We start from the raw sequence: 18,098 nt of genomic DNA on the forward strand, positions 1-18,098 counted from the left end.
TTGAGCCCTGCACTGGGCTCTGTGCTGACAGTGTGGCCCCTACTTGGGATTCTCTGTTTGTTTCTCTCTCTCTCTCTCTCTCTCTCTCTCTCTCTCTCTCTCTCTCTCTCTCATTTCCTCACTAGCACGCACGCATGCTCTCTCTCTCTCAAAAATAAACAAAAAAAACTTCAAGAAGATGAATGTGATTGTCAAGTGCTTAATTTACACCGTGAACACCGTTTATTCAGGATAGCCAGAGACCCATCTAGCAGATATACCTGTCAATCCCACCGAGGAGAGAAGGCAAACATGAGAAACTTCAGGCACTTGAAGCTTGTAGGACCTAAAAAGGTAAAAAAGAAACCTTGGGAGATCTCAATGTGACATTTTATAAGGAGTGTTAACTTGTTATTGGGATTTAAACAGTTGAGAGATTTTTGTGAACTGCTTCTGAACGGGGACTCTCTTCTGATGTTCTGTATCCAGCACCTTCCCAGTAGTGCATATGGTTAGCACTTAATTAACATTTATTGAACTAATTACCTCACTTACTCTCTTTTACAGAAATAGTCATAATGATTATCCCCTCTTTCTAGCAAGTACAAAGTTAGGTTTAATGAGGGCAGACTAATTAACATACGAGGAAAGCTGGAGAATCTTCAAATGTTTGGAGGACCCACGGGGGCGTTTCTCTCCAGCCTCCAGATGATTTCTGTCATGTTAATAGTGATGGGCTCAATTTCTAGTCCCTGGGGTTGCAAAGTCCATCTGCCAGTGAAGGGGATCTTCAAAGTACAAAAGGAAAGAAAACAAGGATTTTAAAAAGTGGATTTGACAATATACTAAGGTGAGAAATAATGATGTTACATCTCGAAGAATCTTCTAACCATTGATAATAGACATACAGTAAAATCTTACAAGGTTAATGAATAATAATGAAGGTAACTGCTTTTCGTGCATTACCCAAATTAATGTTCAAAACAACTGGAAGCAGAATTATTAGCCTTATTTTACAAATGAGAAAACTGAGGTTTTGAATGGACTGAATGATGAATGACCTAAGGCTGGGCTCAGGGCTGCCCCGATAAATGAGGGAAAGCACCGGTGGGGTCCCAGAAGGGGACACAGAAGCATTACCAGTATGTTTGTGCCACAGTGATCAGAAAAAGAAGAGGCACAGGAGTGCAATTCTGTAGGGGGTTTAGCAGCATTTAGGGACCTCCTAGCTACAGATAGATTCTTGGTATATAATTGCTCAAGAGAAAGAAGCCAGAATCGAACTTACATTATATCAAAGACTCAGAAATACACAGCTGTAGATCTGTTATCAATGGTTATCAGGAGGGAAGAATAGGGACTCCTGGGGTGGCTCTTCAGCTCGGTCGTGATCTCACGGTTCACAAGTTGGAGTCCCGCATCGGGCTCTGTGCTAACAGCTCAGAGCCTGGAGCCTGCTTGGGATTCTGTGTCTCCCTCCCTACCTTTCCCCCCTTGCACTCTCTCTCTGTCAAAAATAAACATCAAAATTTTTTTAAAAAGAGGGAAGAATAAACATGAAAGCCTTGGGGGGATGACAACTGTTAGAATGTCAAGCTTCAATAATTTGTGACAACCTAGGAAATCTCAAAATTATTGCAGAATTTTGCAAATATTGCAAAATGTATGCAGAATTGCTTCAAATTGTATTACATTCCCATGCTGTAATGAAAAATGTCAAATTTATTTGCAATGTAAAATGAAGTGATGAACCTTGACCAGCAGGTGGCAGGCTTACCTCATGACGATTTTTTAAACTTTGCAGAGGGATTACAGTAAACTTTTGACTCTAATATCATTACAAAAACTCATGTTTAGCAAGAATTAGGAGTACAATATTATTTGATTACACTGTGTCCTGGAACTTTATGACTAAGGTTGACTAAATCTGTTCATTCAATTAACTGCAAGAAGACAAGATAATACAAGTAGGTATTAAGTGAATTCATCATCAAGACATTTCCATACACTAGACATAAAGTACAATGTTTAGACAATTCTAAATCATGGGGGGAATAATATATTTAAATATTGATTTCCTGAGAACCCTGGAGGGTTCAGTCGGTTAAGCATCCGACTCTCGGTTTTGGCTCAGGTCATGATCTCACAGTTAGAGTTCGAACCCCATATGGGGCTCTGCACTGACAGCGTAGAGCCTGCTTGGGATTCCCTCTCCCTCTCTCTCTGCCCCTCCCCTGCTCTTTCTCTCTCTCTCAAAAAAAATAAATGAACTTTAAAAAACAAATAAACAGGGGCGCCTCGGTGGCTCAGTCGGTTGAGCGTCTGACTTTGGCTCAGGTCATGATCTCACAGTTTGTGAGTTTGGCCCTGCACTAGGCTCTGTGCTGACAGCTCAGAGCCTGGAGCCTGCTTCAGATTCTGTGTCTCCCTCTCTCTCTGTGCTCTTCCCCTGCTCACATTCTGTCTCTCTCTCAAAAATAAAGATTTTAAAAAATTTTTTAAACAAATAAATAAACAAAAATGTTAAAATGAATTTAAAAAAAGAGTATGTCTTTCTTCACCTTATTTACATTCAGATAACCTCGGGCTTCACTAACTAATGTAATAAGTTAACACGCATGACTTCCCCCAACAGTACGTTAGGCAGAAAGGAGGAAAAGAGAAGGTTCCTGCCTTCAAGGAACATATAACCATATAATAGAGACAAGAACAGTAGAATCTTATGTTCCTGGGAACCTTCTAAAATTCTGAAATACATGATTCCATATATATTCCCCTCAAAAGACCTACATTATCAAAGAGCAGGATGCCAGTTAGTTTGACTTTTGAGTAGGGAATGGTCAGCTAGGCACTCACTAACTCAACTACTCATTACCACCTCACCCCACAGCCTGATCCCCACACATTCGCACATCCACTCTTCAAAACTCGGGTGATTAAAATTTGTATGTCAGAAAAGCTTCATGTGCCTATGTATCAAAGTTCCTTTTACCAACAGAACCAGAAAATGTTCCATCTACAAATGCCAGGTCTAATAAACACATGGCACAATAAAAACATAAAGTGATATTGGGGCACCTGGGTGGCTCAGTCAGTTAAGCGTCAGACTTCGGCTCAGGTCATGATCTCGCAGTTTGTGAGTTCAAGCCCTGCATCAGGCTCTGTGCTGACAGCTTGCTCAGAGCCTGGAGCCTGCTTTGGATTCTGTCTCCCTTTCTCTCTGCCCCTCCCCCACTCACACTCTGTCTCTGTCTCTCTCAAAAATAAAAAAATAAAAAAACATTAAAAAAAAAAACCATAAAGTGATATCAGGGCACCTGGGTGGCTCAGTCGGTTAAGCGTTCAACTCTGGCTCAGGTCATGATCTCACAGTTCGTGAGTTTGAGCGAGCCCTGCATTGGGCTCTGTGCTGACAGCTCAGAGCCTGGAGCCTGCTTCAGATTCTGTGTCTCTGCCTCTTTCTGCCCCTCCCTCCCTCATACTCTGTCTCTCTCAAAAATAAGTAAACAGTTTTTAAAAATTTAAAGAAAATGGGGCGCCTGGGTGGCTCAGTCAGTTGGGTGGCCGACTTCAGCTCAGGTCATGATCTCGCTGTCCGTGAGATCGAGCCCCACGTCGGGCTCTGTGCTGACAGCTCGGAGCCTGGAGCCTGTTTCAGATTCTGTGTCTCCCTCTCTCTGACCCTCCCCTGTTCATGCTCTGTCTCTCTCTGTCTCAAAAATAAATAAACGTTAAAAAAATTTTTTAAAGAAAAAAACCATAAAGTGGTATATACATTTCAGACGCCAGTTAATAAAAATCAGGTTAGTGGTGCAGGTTACAAGAATAGAACTGGGCAGTGTGCTGGTGAGAATACTTAAGCAAGATTTCCTGAAGTCAATAAAGGTGAGCTAGAGCTGGGATGATGGCAGAGAGTCAAAGAAAGAGGAGGGCCATTTGGGTTGGGAGAGAGATATGAGAAATCATAAAGGAGCTTTAATTATTACAGAACGTTTAGAAGACACTTCGTTTAATTTAATTTTTAAAATAATGTGCTCTTTACTGCCCACTAATCTCATAAGAGGGTTGCATCTGATAATTAATCTTCTAGGATCCTACTGGTGCTAACCCTCTATAAGTTGATTATCTTCATGCCAATTGCACTATTATGGACTGAATTGTGTCTCCCCAAAATTCTTATGTTGAAGTCCTAACTTCAGATATCTCAGAATGTGACCTTACTTGGAAATTGGGTGGCGCAGATGTAGTTGAGATGAGGCCACGATGGAGTAGGGTGGCCAGAATATGACTGGTGTCCTTATTAAAAGGAGACATTTGGACACAGACACACACCCCGAAAGAACGCCATGTGAAGACTGTAGTTAGGCTGCCACAAGCCAGTGAACTACCAGAAGCCAGGAGAGAAGCCTGGAATAGATTCCTCCCTGATGCCTTTAGAGAGAGAGCAGCCTGCTGACCCCTTGATCTTGGACTTCCCGCCTCCAGAGCTATGACACAAGTTTCTGTTTAAGCCACTCAGTAGCTGGTCCTTTGTTACAGCAACCCCAGCAAACCAACCACATGCATCAACCAAAACCCACTACCTTAACTCAGCATCATATATGTACAAATGTATCCAGTGAAATACAGTGAGCATTCAGATGTAGCAGTCTATTAGAATTGCAGATCAGGGGACAAACTGTGTCATGCAGAGGCTGTATAAATCCAGACTCTGAGTAAATCTTCTTTTGCCAATTTGAAATGAAGTGTAGCTGCTGGTGGAGGCCAGTGAAATAGCAAGAGAGGCAGCTGAGGCTCCTGTCTGAGTTCTGCACCATGTGGAGGCGGGGGGGGGGGGGGGGGGGCTGTACCACTGCTCGATTAGTCCCCATCTTGTTTGGAACATCAGGCTCTAAGCAGTCACACCGCCCTCCTTGAGTTACTCTTCCTGTTCTTGATCGAATGGTGCATCGGTTGGCAGATGGACTACCTTGTGTGGCAGAACTGGGCTTTCAACTCCGACTGGCAACCTGAAAATGATCCAGAGTGCTCCTGACCCTGATGCCCGCATCTATACCTCTCCGGCTTTAGTGGCAGTACTGTGCTGATTCCGGGGGATAAAATATGTCCATATCTCTTTGCTTATTTGGTGGCTTATTTATTAACGTGTATCTCCATTTCTGAAAAGGACTTGAGGTGACTTAAAAACACCTGTCCAGCATGTACATTACAAACTGTATGATCTGGGGGCTTCTGGGCGGCTCAGTTGGTTGAGTGTCTGACTTCAGCTCAGGTCATGACCTCACAGTTAGTGAATTCAAGCCCCACGCTGGGCTCCACACTGTCAGCACTGAAGCTTTCAGGGCAGAGTCTGCTTCTGAACCCCTGTCCCCCTCTGTCTCGGACCCTCCCCCACTTGTGTTCTCTCTCCCTTAAAAATAAAACATTAAAAAAACTGTATGATCTCAAATGGACAGGGTAGCTACACATTCTATAAAGTCTGTTTTTATGGAATTGTCAGGTCTTCCCAAATACCGAGGGCAAATGCATGCCTGTCTGTGCTGTTAGAATGATGTGTGCTTTCAAACTCTAAACTAAGTTTTATCTGCCATCATGTTACCTTTTACACATAGCAGATAATCAAAGGTAAATTGATCAGTGTAAATGATAGAGAAAAGGGGGAGGGAGTTCCCATTTCTCATTCTTATCTGCTGATTACATTTCCCTATTAGAGGCTCAGTAACACAATAAACTCCTTATGCAAGAAAATTCACTTTGTGGAAAATGTTCTGTGTGTGTTTATAACTTATTCTCATATGTACTGTAAAGGTGATAGAGCTTCTAAAAATTAAAAGACACAGAAAAAAACTATGACAAGAGCCTAATATACAACAATAACAACAACAACAACAACAACAAAAACCCAGGAGAAATAAAAATAAGTTGAGTGAATAATTTTTTCTAGAGACATAAGCATTCAAGCACTACCACTCCTTACAAATTTTGTACACAGAGCACTGCAATTCCAGAAAAGAGGCAAGGGTAGGGAATGACTGACAGCATTCAAAATTTGTAAGCAATTGATCTTTTAGAAAATATTTTTTTTAAATTTTTTTTTAACGTTTATTTATTTTTGAGACAGAGAGAGACAGAGCATGAGCGGGGGAGGGTCAGAGAGAGGGAGACACAGAATCCGAAACAGGCTCCAGGCTCTGAGCTGTCAGCACAGAGCCTGATGCGGGGCTCGAACTCACAGAGTGCAAGATCATGACCTGAGCTGAAGTGTGCCACTTAACCGACTGAGCCACCCAGGCGCCCCAATTTTTTAGAAAATATTTAAAGAAGGGGCGCCAGGGTGGCTCAGTTGGTTGAGCATCAGACTTTGGCTCAGGTCAAATCTCTTGGTTTGTGGGTTCGAGCCCTGCATCTGTGCTGACAGCTCAGAGCCTGGAGCCTTGTTAGGATTCTGTCTCCCTCTCTGCCCCTCCCCTGCTCATGCTCTGTCTGTCTAACATCAAAAAACATTGTTTTTAAGTTAAAGAAAAAAATCAGAATCCAAGAATTTCAGTGACAGCAAATGATCGTAGACCTTTCCTGTAAGAGATGCTTTGAATTATCCTCAAGTATCACAAAACAACAAACAAACAAACAAAAACAGAACTGCATGAAACACAGCCGCTCTATCCTGAAAACCTCATGTAACTGCATCCTTACAAAAAAGAAAACTTCTCAGGCCCTCATGACAGCAGCACACTGCACTAATACGGCACTAATGTTGGCTGATGCTGAAATTATCACTCCTTTGTCCTGCTGTAAGCTGATTCTTGCATATAAGGAGACATGAGTCAGTGTAAGACTATTACCCTGAGGGATGATGCTAGGTTCTAGATAAATGTTTTCTGGAAACACACCATCTTAGTCAGTTCTGGCTACTTTAACAAAATACCATAGGCTAGGCAGCTTACACAATAGACATTGCCTACAGTTCTGGAGGCTAGAGTCTGAGATCAGGACATCAGAATGGTGGGGTTCTAGTAAGCGCTTTCTTCCCAGCTGTGGATGGTTGCTTCCTCACTGTGTCTTTCCATGGCAGAGAGAAAGACCTTCTTGTGTTTCTTCTTGTAAAGGCACTAATCATAGCGAGAGGATCCTACCCTCATGACCTAACTACAACCCTACTCCTAACATCATCACAGTGGGGGAGAGGGTTTCAACATATGGATTTTGAGAGAACTCAGTCCATAGCACACACACATAGGATTTATGCAGTTTTGCCCATCTTTTGAGGTCCTCTCTCATGGAAACTACTCTTATGCGCACAGTACACAAACCAATGGGTTTTGAATCTGTACTTTGGGTTACGACGGTACAGCAAATGCACCTCCACAGTGACGGTGAGCTGTGCCCATGTGTGTATGGAGCTTCTCAGTGTACATTCAAATGCCATATACAGTTAGTTAGCACTTTTACACACAAGATCATAGGCACTCGAAGGAAGGACCACTATTCCCATTTTGTAAATGGAGAACAACTCAAGTGGTAGGATACACCAATGGGAGGAGAGGAGCATCCATGGCAGTCTGGCCAGAGGATGCTGGCGGGATAAAGCAATATGTAGAAGACTCTTATTCCAGAGCAACTCGGCCTATGGAGGCCCAGCTACTCTGCTCCCATAGAATGCCAGGCCTGTTGGAACAGGGTTCATTATGTTCCACTCTGGGTTGGAAATATTAAGCGTGATTAAATGAGAAGAACACAAAGATTCGTGGAGCTCATGAAATCCACACTCTCCATCATTCAGGTTTTACTCAACAACATGGCAAGTATCAGCGCCCTTGTGACCCCTGGAAAACCATGTTGTAGCCGAAGCTCTCCGTAGTACTGTCAGAAATATATCTCGTTGCTAAGGTAAGCCATTGCAGCCACTGATATTCCAAGCCTAAAATTAACTCAGCATTCTTGGCATCTAAACCATCAAGTTATTTCAGGATAACCCTTGGTTCAGTTTTGATCATCCAGTTTCCTTAAGCAGGTTTACACAGTCCTGCATGGCACTTAAATTAGTAAGGATATCATTAAAGGAAAGGCTAAGAAATGTATGGTGCACTCACACAAATGGAACAGAAATAAAACATTATTAATGATGGACCTCAGTCATTTAATCAACTTCAGACTGCCCACCAGGCTGCACATTTTTCTTTAAATGATGACAAGTTGTGCTGATCCATTATGCCTCATCAATCTGCCTTGTGACCATCTTAAAACATTGGACAGACTCCTCTAGAAACCTGTACAAGGTGAAATCAAATTCCAAACATAAATGATATCTTGGTTTCACTGGCATGCTGTAGTATGCTGTTATCTGAGACCAGTAACCAACCAAACAGGCCTTCAACAAACAGTTCAAACTGGCTCAAAACCTCTCTGTGCCAACCTCGCTCCAACATGGCTTAAGCATGGAGCTGCGGCAACTCGCAAATTATTTCACTGAATCAAAGAATTGCCATGGACTTCACTTCACAAAACTCCTATTTATAGGACAAAAGGCACTGGAGCTTCTGACTTTAGCATCTGATCCTTATTAGATACAGAAAATGTGACTCCTTATTATGTTTAATCCTCATAGCATTATGCATCTCTTAGACATTATAGTTACAGAGGTTTGGTATTAAGACAGAATGGCATCAATCTTGTGGTCAAGCAGCAACCCTTACGTGTCTCCCCTCTAGACTCCATTCACCTGGGAATTTGCTGGGTATCTTCCAAACAGATGGATCTGACACCCAGATAGTTGTATAGAGACTTTCCTTTCATCCCTCCTTTTTGGAAATAGATTATATACTCAAACAGGTATGTTAAATATTATGGTCAATGTAAGAAATTTTCTAGATTAATTTTTACTATATACTAATTTCTGAACCTGGATGTACAAGAGAAGCCACATCCCCAAATGTCAACTTGCTTCTAACCAAATAATCATTCTTTATTTTTTTTTAGGCAAACAACTATTCAAAATGAATTCGTTGCCTTTTTCTCCATATACCTCTTTTCCTAATGGAGACTAGTTTATTTGAAAACTGTATAAGTCATTATTAAGTTCATATTTTATTCAACAGACATTTAGCAAGCACCTACTATGTGTAGAATAATACTGTGGATGCAGGCTGCAAGAACATGAGATGTGGCCTCTATCCTCAGGAGTTTTAATTCGTTTGGGTGCATAGGCAATGCATGTTAAATGTAGCTTGCACAATAAAACAGTTTTAATGTTGTACCGGATAAAAATGAAATCACTTAATTTGATGTTTAGGAAAATTCTTTGGACTGATTAAAAACATAAAATTCATTATATTTTTATTGTTGCTGATATGTATTCTTGCTGTAAGCCTGTCACTGAAAATTCATTCATCATGCTTAATGGTTTTATTAATCTTCCACTATAAATAACTCATGGGATAAGAGTCACTCTCCAATTTGTTTTATAGCTTACCAAAAAAAAAAAAAAAGTCACCCTAGTTCTTTTGTAAATGAACTGCCACTATAAATTATGCAATCTTCCTGAATTGTAGACAAATCTGGCATATTTGTTTTATAATAAATTAAAATGCATGCATTAGACTTGATTTTTCCTCTTACCGCAATATTAGTTTCACTGATCCAAAATATTACATCTAATTCATTCTAAAACTCATGAATTATATGGCTAATTTATTGTGATGATATTAAGAGTAAATCATACTGAAACTGAAAAAACATTATTCAACTTACCATGTCATCATATGTGTGCTGGTGATCCACAGTCACCTTAATGTTTAGGATGATACACCTTGACAGTTAATGCAACAAATAGAAAATAATCTCACTCTAAAACTATCAATATGCATTTACAGATATTAAAGGCAATTATTCCATTAAAAAGGTGCATTCAGTTGATAAGAGCATAAAGTGAAGATATATATACCCCCTTCTCAAACCCCTGTTTCTAGGGCACTTCGGTGGCTCAGTCGGTTAAGCATCCAACTCTTGGTTTCGGCTGAGGTCATGATCTCACCATCATGAGATCGAGCCCTGAGTCTGGCTCCTCGCTGGGCATGGAGCCTGCGTGGGATTCTCTCTCTCTCCTGCTCTCTCTGCCTCTCTCCCACGCATACACGTGCACGTGTGTGTGCTCTCTCTCAAAATAAATAAATAAACTTAAAAAAAATCCTGTTTTCTATCACTCCATGGCCCCACCTCTAGACCTTCCAAGGAACTCACAGCTCTAAACTACAAGTCCAGATCGAGCTGCAGCTCTGAGAGTCCTACTGGCATTTGAGGAGCTCTGAGGAAATCCCCAGGGGTGATCCACTGGATGCTACATATCTTTAATAGGACTGAGTCAGGTGTAACAGTGCCTTAGCACTAAAAACTAGCAGGGCATCAGCCCATGCTTGGTAAAGCAGAGCTGATAAGAGGATGGTGGGGAGTCATATCAGCCCCAACACCAAGCTTCCACCTGGTATCACTATAACAAATTGGGAGATAGCGGGGAGGAGGATTAAGAGCAGTGGCAAATGACTTCTAACTACATTCTTTTATCATCCTCAACCATGATGACAGAAGGTAAATGCAAGCAAAAATAAGACAGGGACCAGGAAAGAGCTGGAGCAGGAAGCAGGATATAACACTCCTGATCCAGGGTAACCTTGAGCACCCAGAAGATCCCCAGGGCCCTGTGCTTTTAGACTTCAGCCTCTTGGCCCCCTTAGCACTGCCTGAAGAAAGATCCACTTAGACTAAGGCCTTCTCCTACAGGAAATGAGACGCTGGTGGAGCCAGGGGTTGGGGAAAGCTGAGGACGTTGAGCAAGGGAAGCCTAAGAAGGGATCTGATAATACATCAGCCTCTCTGAAGCTGCCGATACTACTCTCTCAATATGGCTTCTTAACAATTTAAATGCATTTGTAAGTAGATCTCAAATTTAAAAAGGTACATTTTTGTACTGAATACAGGCATCAAAGAGTCAGTGATCCTTGAACTGGGTAACTTCTGCGTTCCTGATTTGCCTGTCATATCACATTTTGAATATTTTAGGTTAGTTAACAATTTAAGGGAAACCTATGCCTGAGCCAGAATCTTATAAGAAATCAATGAGTTCAAACATTGAAGCATGTGATCTTTGGGAACCATCCGGAAGTCGGGCAACAGGGATGCTGTTGGACAGCTGCAGCCTGGCTCCTCTCTGAGGAGTCTCTTGGATTCTTCCCTTATGGGCTTGGGCTCCTCATTTCCCCATTAGTCTTCTCACGACTCTTCCCACAATATTATGAAAGGCAGGCAAAGAACACTCTCAAGAAAAATAGTGTGACGGTAAATACAAGCAAAAATAAGAGACAGACAGAAATCCAAATTAAGACCTCTGTAAGCAAAACACCCTAGTCCCCAAAGTTCCTAGTACTAGTCCGTAGTTGTAGTATGTAGGAACTTCAAAATGCCAGACCTCAAGCTATAAAATGAACTTACGGCAGGGAGAGGGAGTGTGACTTTCCCCTGGATGACTATTTTGGTGCTCTTTTTTAACACTAACACCTTCAGAAATCTCGTCCATTCTCTGGCTTTTCCGGTACCCTTAGGAGTGGGGGCCCAGGGCCAGGTAAATTACAGGCTGGTAAAGGGCTCACGGATGACAGGGAGCTGCTCTAGGTGAACTCATTATCTACCCTGTCTCTTATGAGCAATAAGCAATAGTAGACGTTTAATGTGATTAAATGTCATATTCACGTAACAGTAGAAGACTCCTAAAGACAGGCTGGGTATTCCCCCTTTCAAGCTTAGTCCATCTTCAATAATTAGTGCTATGGACCAAAGCACACACACAGAATTATAAATCACTGAAATCAATCACATCAAGACAGATCTGCAGAGTCCTTTTATACTCCACTCTATCTTCTCCCTGTCATTGTTAGGCAATGTCATTATGCTTATTAATGACACTTAGCTGTATCTCTGAGCCACCTCACCCTACATCCTACCTTCTACCCTTACGAGCACCAAATCGTAATTTCTGCTCAGTTTAAGAAAATCGGCCCATTTAGTTCATAAATATAGTCACAAAATTCCTCCAGTTTTATGGATGGTTAATTTCAAAATCATGCCACCTTTAAAATTCCTATGAAAGCAAAAATGAAGACTCCTTGAAGCTAATAGCAGAAATGCTATTACATATAATTAATAGCAGGAATTATGATAGGGAACCCATAAACTATGATGCTGAAAAATCAGCCACTAACTGTTCCTTAGTAACTTTCTCCTTCAAAATGTTCATGCTTTCAGCCATATACTCATTCACAATTTATTAGCAGCCTTGCCTTTCTGCCAGCTGACCCAAATCAAAAAGAAACATGCTGGTGACATTCCTGAAACACATCATCAGAAAGAAAAGCAGAATCAATATCATACAGACTGAGAGGCTAAAATCTGAATGGCATTTCAGACCAGCCAAGCAACTGATGGTATTTGTATTTTAAAATGCCTGCCTCCAAGATACTCCAATGTGCAGTTCTAACACCAATATCCAGCATGCAACTCAACAAAATTTATTGGCATCTATTATATGGCAGAAACTATACTGGATTAGGTTGAAAAGACTTACTAAAGAGAAGTTTCAAAGCTCATATATGCCTGAAAAGCAGGTGGTCCAAATGGGAAACCTATTCCCTTAGCCAGATAACCACAGTTATGTCATAACCCCAACACTATCCTTAAGAGGAAAAAAAAAACAAAACTATTCATAAGCACACTCATCCATGGTGGAGAATGAACCAAACACGGTGGTTCCATTAATTACATATAGAAGTTGTATTTACTATTTGAAAGAGGGAAGGCAGGGATCACATTGAAGGTTAGCACACTGAGCTGCATCCTTGTGATGGGAAAGAACAGTTTCAATCTGTTAGAAAACTTTATTCCAAGAGTTGGCTCAAACCACCATTGTAACATCATAAAAAGTAAATTTTAGGGCCCTCTCAGCCCTGAGCCGTGGTGACAATTCACTTGTAGATGTCCAGAGCCTTCACGTTCCCCACTATGGAGCCGCTCAGGGAAAGGCCTGAGCTTTGGATGACAGCTCCTTGCTTTATAGAAACCTGGCCCAACAGAGGGGAAGACCCCAAGAAAGGAAACCAGATCTCCATAGAATGAAGGGCTTCTTACCTTTCCAGTGTCCTTCAAATCTTACCAAATGAAAACTAGCTCTTTCTACCTACTGCTGGGCTGGCATCTTATTCCCCCCATTCTTGGTGCTGTAAGTCCCCTAAGCCCCCACAGAGAGCTAATACTTCCCTCCCCTCCACCTCATCCTCTGTCCTCTCTGCCCCAGCCACAGCTTGGGGCTTCTTCCCAGCCTTTGCCCTCACAGAAGTCCCTGTATCCACACAGAGACTTTTGGTGTCCCATTTAACCACAAGATAAAAAGAAAAAATATAGGATTTCCTTCCCTTGCCTCTGAACTCTAGTATATTTGCTACTCAAGAGAGAGATGCATGAAAATCACCAGAACAGAGATGGACAATTACTTTCAGAGTTTATTTTGGATTTCTCATTGCACAGACTTATCAGGTTATTCCAGTTGGGGTCACAGTGATGCTCCAGAGGCTCACCTGGGCTTGAGAGCCCTTGGTGCCTGAGCAGCATTCTGAAGCTGGTACTGTGACCTCCCCGTCAAGTGTTGGGGACAAAGGATTGTCCTCGTAGGACTCCTGGAGAATATGTTGGCTTCCTTTGGATGTTTGCTTTCCCACTTGTCAGACAGTGATTTGTTCATTTGGTAACTTGGGTCACCCAACACCAATCTCCTCCACCCTATCGTAGGAAAGTGAAGGTTTGGCCTTCCTTCCTTCCCAAGGAAAGTGTAAGCTGGAAGAACAAAACTTCATGCTATGCACAAAACAGAACTTTTCCAGAATCCAAGAGAGAGGCACTTGTGAAGTCAAGTTTTTACAAAGGGGTCTCCCTAGGACTCACCCCATGGCCCCAGTCAGCCTTTCCTTTTCACACCTCTCTTACCAAGGAGTTCCCTCTTCTGACCTTCCTGTGCAAATATCCATCCACCTTTCAGAAAGCTCCTACACAGAGGTGGTGATTTCTAGATTCATCTCTTCTCTGGCCAATAATTCATTTCCTTAAATGGGAGTCATTGTCCACAAGGAAGCCCTGGGGGGGTGGGGTGGTGGGAGGCTCGACTACAATGCCCATTAATGTCCCAGGCTGGCAAACTGTCCAGGAGGGCAGGGCTTCAGTGTTGTCTCACAGGGAGGTCCAGGAAGGGCGTGACCCTATAAGCTGGAGCCTCTGCTCCCTGTGAGTAGCAGGCACGCCATCTGCTGCCCTGATTTTTGCAGCTGGCTAACTGGTTAGACCACACACATGCACACACACCTACAAAGGACCAACACAAATACTCAGTCTAAACCCACGACGAGGAAGAAAATATTTTTGTAATATTCATTCAGACTTCTCAGGAAGCTTCCCTCTCCTTGGCCAGCAAATCACAAGACTGTGGGGAGACATATTTGTTTTCTTTCATCCCTTCTGCTGGCCCCTCCCTAATTGCATCCTTTCAGACTCCCAGGAACAAGGAAAAAGCCTAATGTAGGTTCATAAACCTCTTATTGTCTCTTCCAGGAAGGGGACAAGGTCAGACCTTCTGCTGTCCCAGTCACCCTTTGTCAAAGAAGGCCGAATTGAGGGAAGAGGTGCTGGAGAATAATACCTACATGGTCATCTGGCCTACATGGTCACCAAGTAAAACCCCTGTGGTTCAACACACAGAAAACCAAGAAGCTACTTTGCTACGTACGCTTCTATATTCTCCAGATTCTAAGTCAAGGCTATTTAATAAGCACAAATATGGACAACACTTTTTTAAATGGACCGATTCCCTTCCCACTCACATATATCTCTCCGCCAAAGAAAACCAATACTGGGGATACTTGAAGTTCTGGACTGACAGTTATCACATGATGTAGAACTACAGTTCTCAAATACAGTGTCTGGAATTCTCTTCAGGGCTTGCTAAAATTGCTGCCCCATAGACCATTCTGTCCAGGAGGTCTGTAATGTGTTCCTCATCCCATGGAGGGTTCTGAAGCCAGTGGTCAGTCCCCTCCATAAGTTAGCTGTAAGAGCTCTGGGAAGACAATGGGAACTGGTAGAACCATAAAAATTATGTTCATTCCTAAAGGGTTAATCTGCTTTCCAGAGGTGCCATACTTTCAACGGAAAAAAAAATAAACAAAATCTATTCTAAGGACTAACTATATAATTAGAGGATTATAACAACCCCAGGGAAGGAAACACAATGATAGAGAACAATGGAATTTGTGGATTAATTAGCAATACAATGCTGAGCTTTCAGCAGTTACAGACTGATAATACAAGAAAATCAGATTGGCTCACAAAACACTTCCTGATTTCTGAAGCCGGTAAAAAATTCACTGGGTTTAAGGTCAAATCTGAAATCTTGCTTATATTGCTCAAAAAAACATAACCATTCGGCAGGTTGTATGTGATGTGACTTTGTTCTGGTACTTTTTCTTTGCATTCCATTTACAATATTCAGGAAGAATTTTAAAAATTAATGAACTTTAAATATCGCAAGGGTACAAACGTCTATCATTCATTTGTTAAGTAAAATGTTACTAAAAACTGAACATAAGGATACAAAGATGGTTGAGACAAGCCCTTGCTGTCACATCGCCTACAATGTAGTGGAGAAGTTGAAAAAAATAAATAATAAATCAAGGTTAGGTATCAAAATGAAGACAAAGTATATGATACAGGTGAAGTATTCAGGATGAAGTCATCTTGTGGAGGTCACAGGGGAGTCAGCCTGAACTGGACCTTGAAGGCTTAACAGTTGCCAAGGGGTGAACAAGAGGAAAGAAGAAACAAAAGAACTAAAAGAACATGGAGGCAGGAATTCCCATAGCAAATAGGTTGCATCCACTAGGATATGGGACATGAGGAGACACTGGCTGGAGACTAATCTGGAGAGGGAAACAGGGGCCAGTTCATGCTTAAAACTTTATCCTGAAGGCACTATGAATCAATTTAAGATTTTTAGCAGATATGCTGAAATATAATTTGCTTAAAAGGAAAAGTCTGAGGAGGCAAGAAGGCTAGATTGGAGGCAACACAGAGAGAGAGAACCCATTTAGAAGGGATGACAGACCCGAGAAGGCAATGCAGGTGGAGGGTCTGTATTCAGAGATGTCTAAGGGCAGTGACTCGCTGGATGACAGAGGAAAGGCAGATGGATGAATCCAGGATAGCATTCATTTTTATGGGGCACACACCAGTAGCCAAGTTAGGACATTTAAGTAGAAGAGCAACTACAGCTCATAAGTTCTGTTTTGAGACGTATTTGGCTCAAGTTTCCCCGAGGGTCATAGCAATTAAGATTGGTAGATGACATATAAAGGTCTGAACTCAGGGAGATTTGGAGAGGAATATAATGTTAGGAGTAAAGATAATATTCAAAATATTAATAACCAGTAGAGACAAATAGTGAGGCATAGATACTGACCAATCAGAGCAGGTACCTGATGGACCAGAAACAATTGGAGCAATCAACAGCTACCATGGCCCTATATGCACACACCAACTGAATACCACCTTGGCACTGACAGTCATAGCACTGGATGAGCACCCTTAGGGAGAGCCGAAGAGAAGAGGGCATAGGACAGAAAACTTACAATGGAGTGGTCCAAAGGAAAAGAACCTGGAGAAAGAAGAGGAGAAGGAACAGTCAGAAAAGTATTAAAACCAAGAAAGGTTTGTGTCATGGCAGACTGGGGACCAGGAAGCTTCATTTGTTCCCCCATCTGAATAGCAGTATGGACTGTTAAAGAGATGTCCTACCCATCTTTTCCCCAGCCAGACTATTTGTGGTGTGGATGTCTATAGGGATCAACAGCAGTGCTCAGAAGGTACCAGCAACAATGGAGTCTCAAAGTTCAGGGATAAGGGTGACCCCAGCACAAGTTAGAGTCTAGGGGGAGACAGTGAGGTTCTTCCTAGGAGTGACCTTCCACCTAAAGACGGTGCCTCCCATCAGGCCAAAGCTGAACCAGAGCTGGATGAGAGGGAAAGGTTGAGATGAAGCCAACCCTCAGTGAGGGTATTTCCCACTCTCAAACCAAACATCACCTGCCTATCTTTCTCCTCCTCGGATAGAAAACAGAAAACAGAAAAGTATCCCACTCACCCACCTGGGCTCACTGCAAGGCTCTCTCTGGGTTCTTGAGCTTATTCACCACAAGCCTGTAAAATCTCTTCCCTGTTATCCTTCTGCACTTCAGTGTTGTCTTCTGCAATAGAGGATTCAGAGCAAGTTTCCCACACTTGCCTCAAGCCTATCTAAGACAGCAAGAGAGTATTCTGCAGATTCTCTGAGAATTTGAAAAGAGGTGGACAGGAGAGTCAGAAGGAACAAAGAATTGTCCAAAGGGGGGGGGGGCGGGGAGGAATATACTCCTGCGGAATTATTTGAAAGTGAGGACATTTAATCTTTGATAAAACAAGTGAGAATTTAGGGTTCTACTACAAATGTAAAGAGTTCTTATTAAATACTTGAAAAAAGGTTTACACTTCTCTAAAGAAAGATGGGCTGAAAAGTTCTTAGAGCTAAAATATGTGATTATTGGAGATGCCATAAAGCTAATGTTAAAATATGATTTCTAATTTCAATCTTTTAGGGAAAAATCAAGCTTTGAGTCACTTATAAGCCAGATCCCACGCACCCTGCCCCCGCCTCCCAATTCAGCCTGGGTAGGGGCGACGTGTCCAGGTGTCAAGGCCATATCCCGCCCCCCGACCCCCCCCCCCCCCCCCCAGCTTGCATCCGCCTCCTGACCTTCGAGGTCGTGACTAGCGAGCGCAGCTACATCAACCTTGGGCAACGAGATGCAGCCGCGTGCGGCATTCTGGCACTGTTCTGAGCATGCTCAGTCGAGTCCTGACCCACTTTGCAGGTCCGAGCTCTGGGCAGGGGGTCGGAGGTGCTACTTTGTTTCGTTCGCCAAGGACAGAGTGAAGAAGGAGGGAGATTGAGAGTTGCTTAAAGACGCCTCTCTCCTGTCAGCAGTCCCTGACCCGGCGGC

At 42.4% G+C, this 18,098-nt stretch overlaps 1 long non-coding RNA gene across 1 annotated transcript; it reads right to left on the minus strand.

Annotated features, from left to right (window-relative positions):
• Nucleotides 1–213: 213 nt before the first annotated feature.
• LOC122217712 lies at nt 214–18,074 on the minus strand. Its single transcript, XR_006201643.1, has 4 exons — nt 17,852–18,074; nt 17,208–17,306; nt 623–767; nt 214–325 (listed from the first exon to the last, which is right to left on the minus strand). It is a non-coding gene; the product is annotated as an uncharacterized LOC122217712 (long non-coding RNA).
• Between the last annotated feature and the right edge of the window lie 24 nt (nt 18,075–18,098).

Source organism: Panthera leo, chromosome B1, assembly GCF_018350215.1.
Source record: "Panthera leo isolate Ple1 chromosome B1, P.leo_Ple1_pat1.1, whole genome shotgun sequence".
In the NCBI taxonomy this organism is placed as follows: domain Eukaryota; kingdom Metazoa; phylum Chordata; class Mammalia; order Carnivora; family Felidae; genus Panthera; species Panthera leo.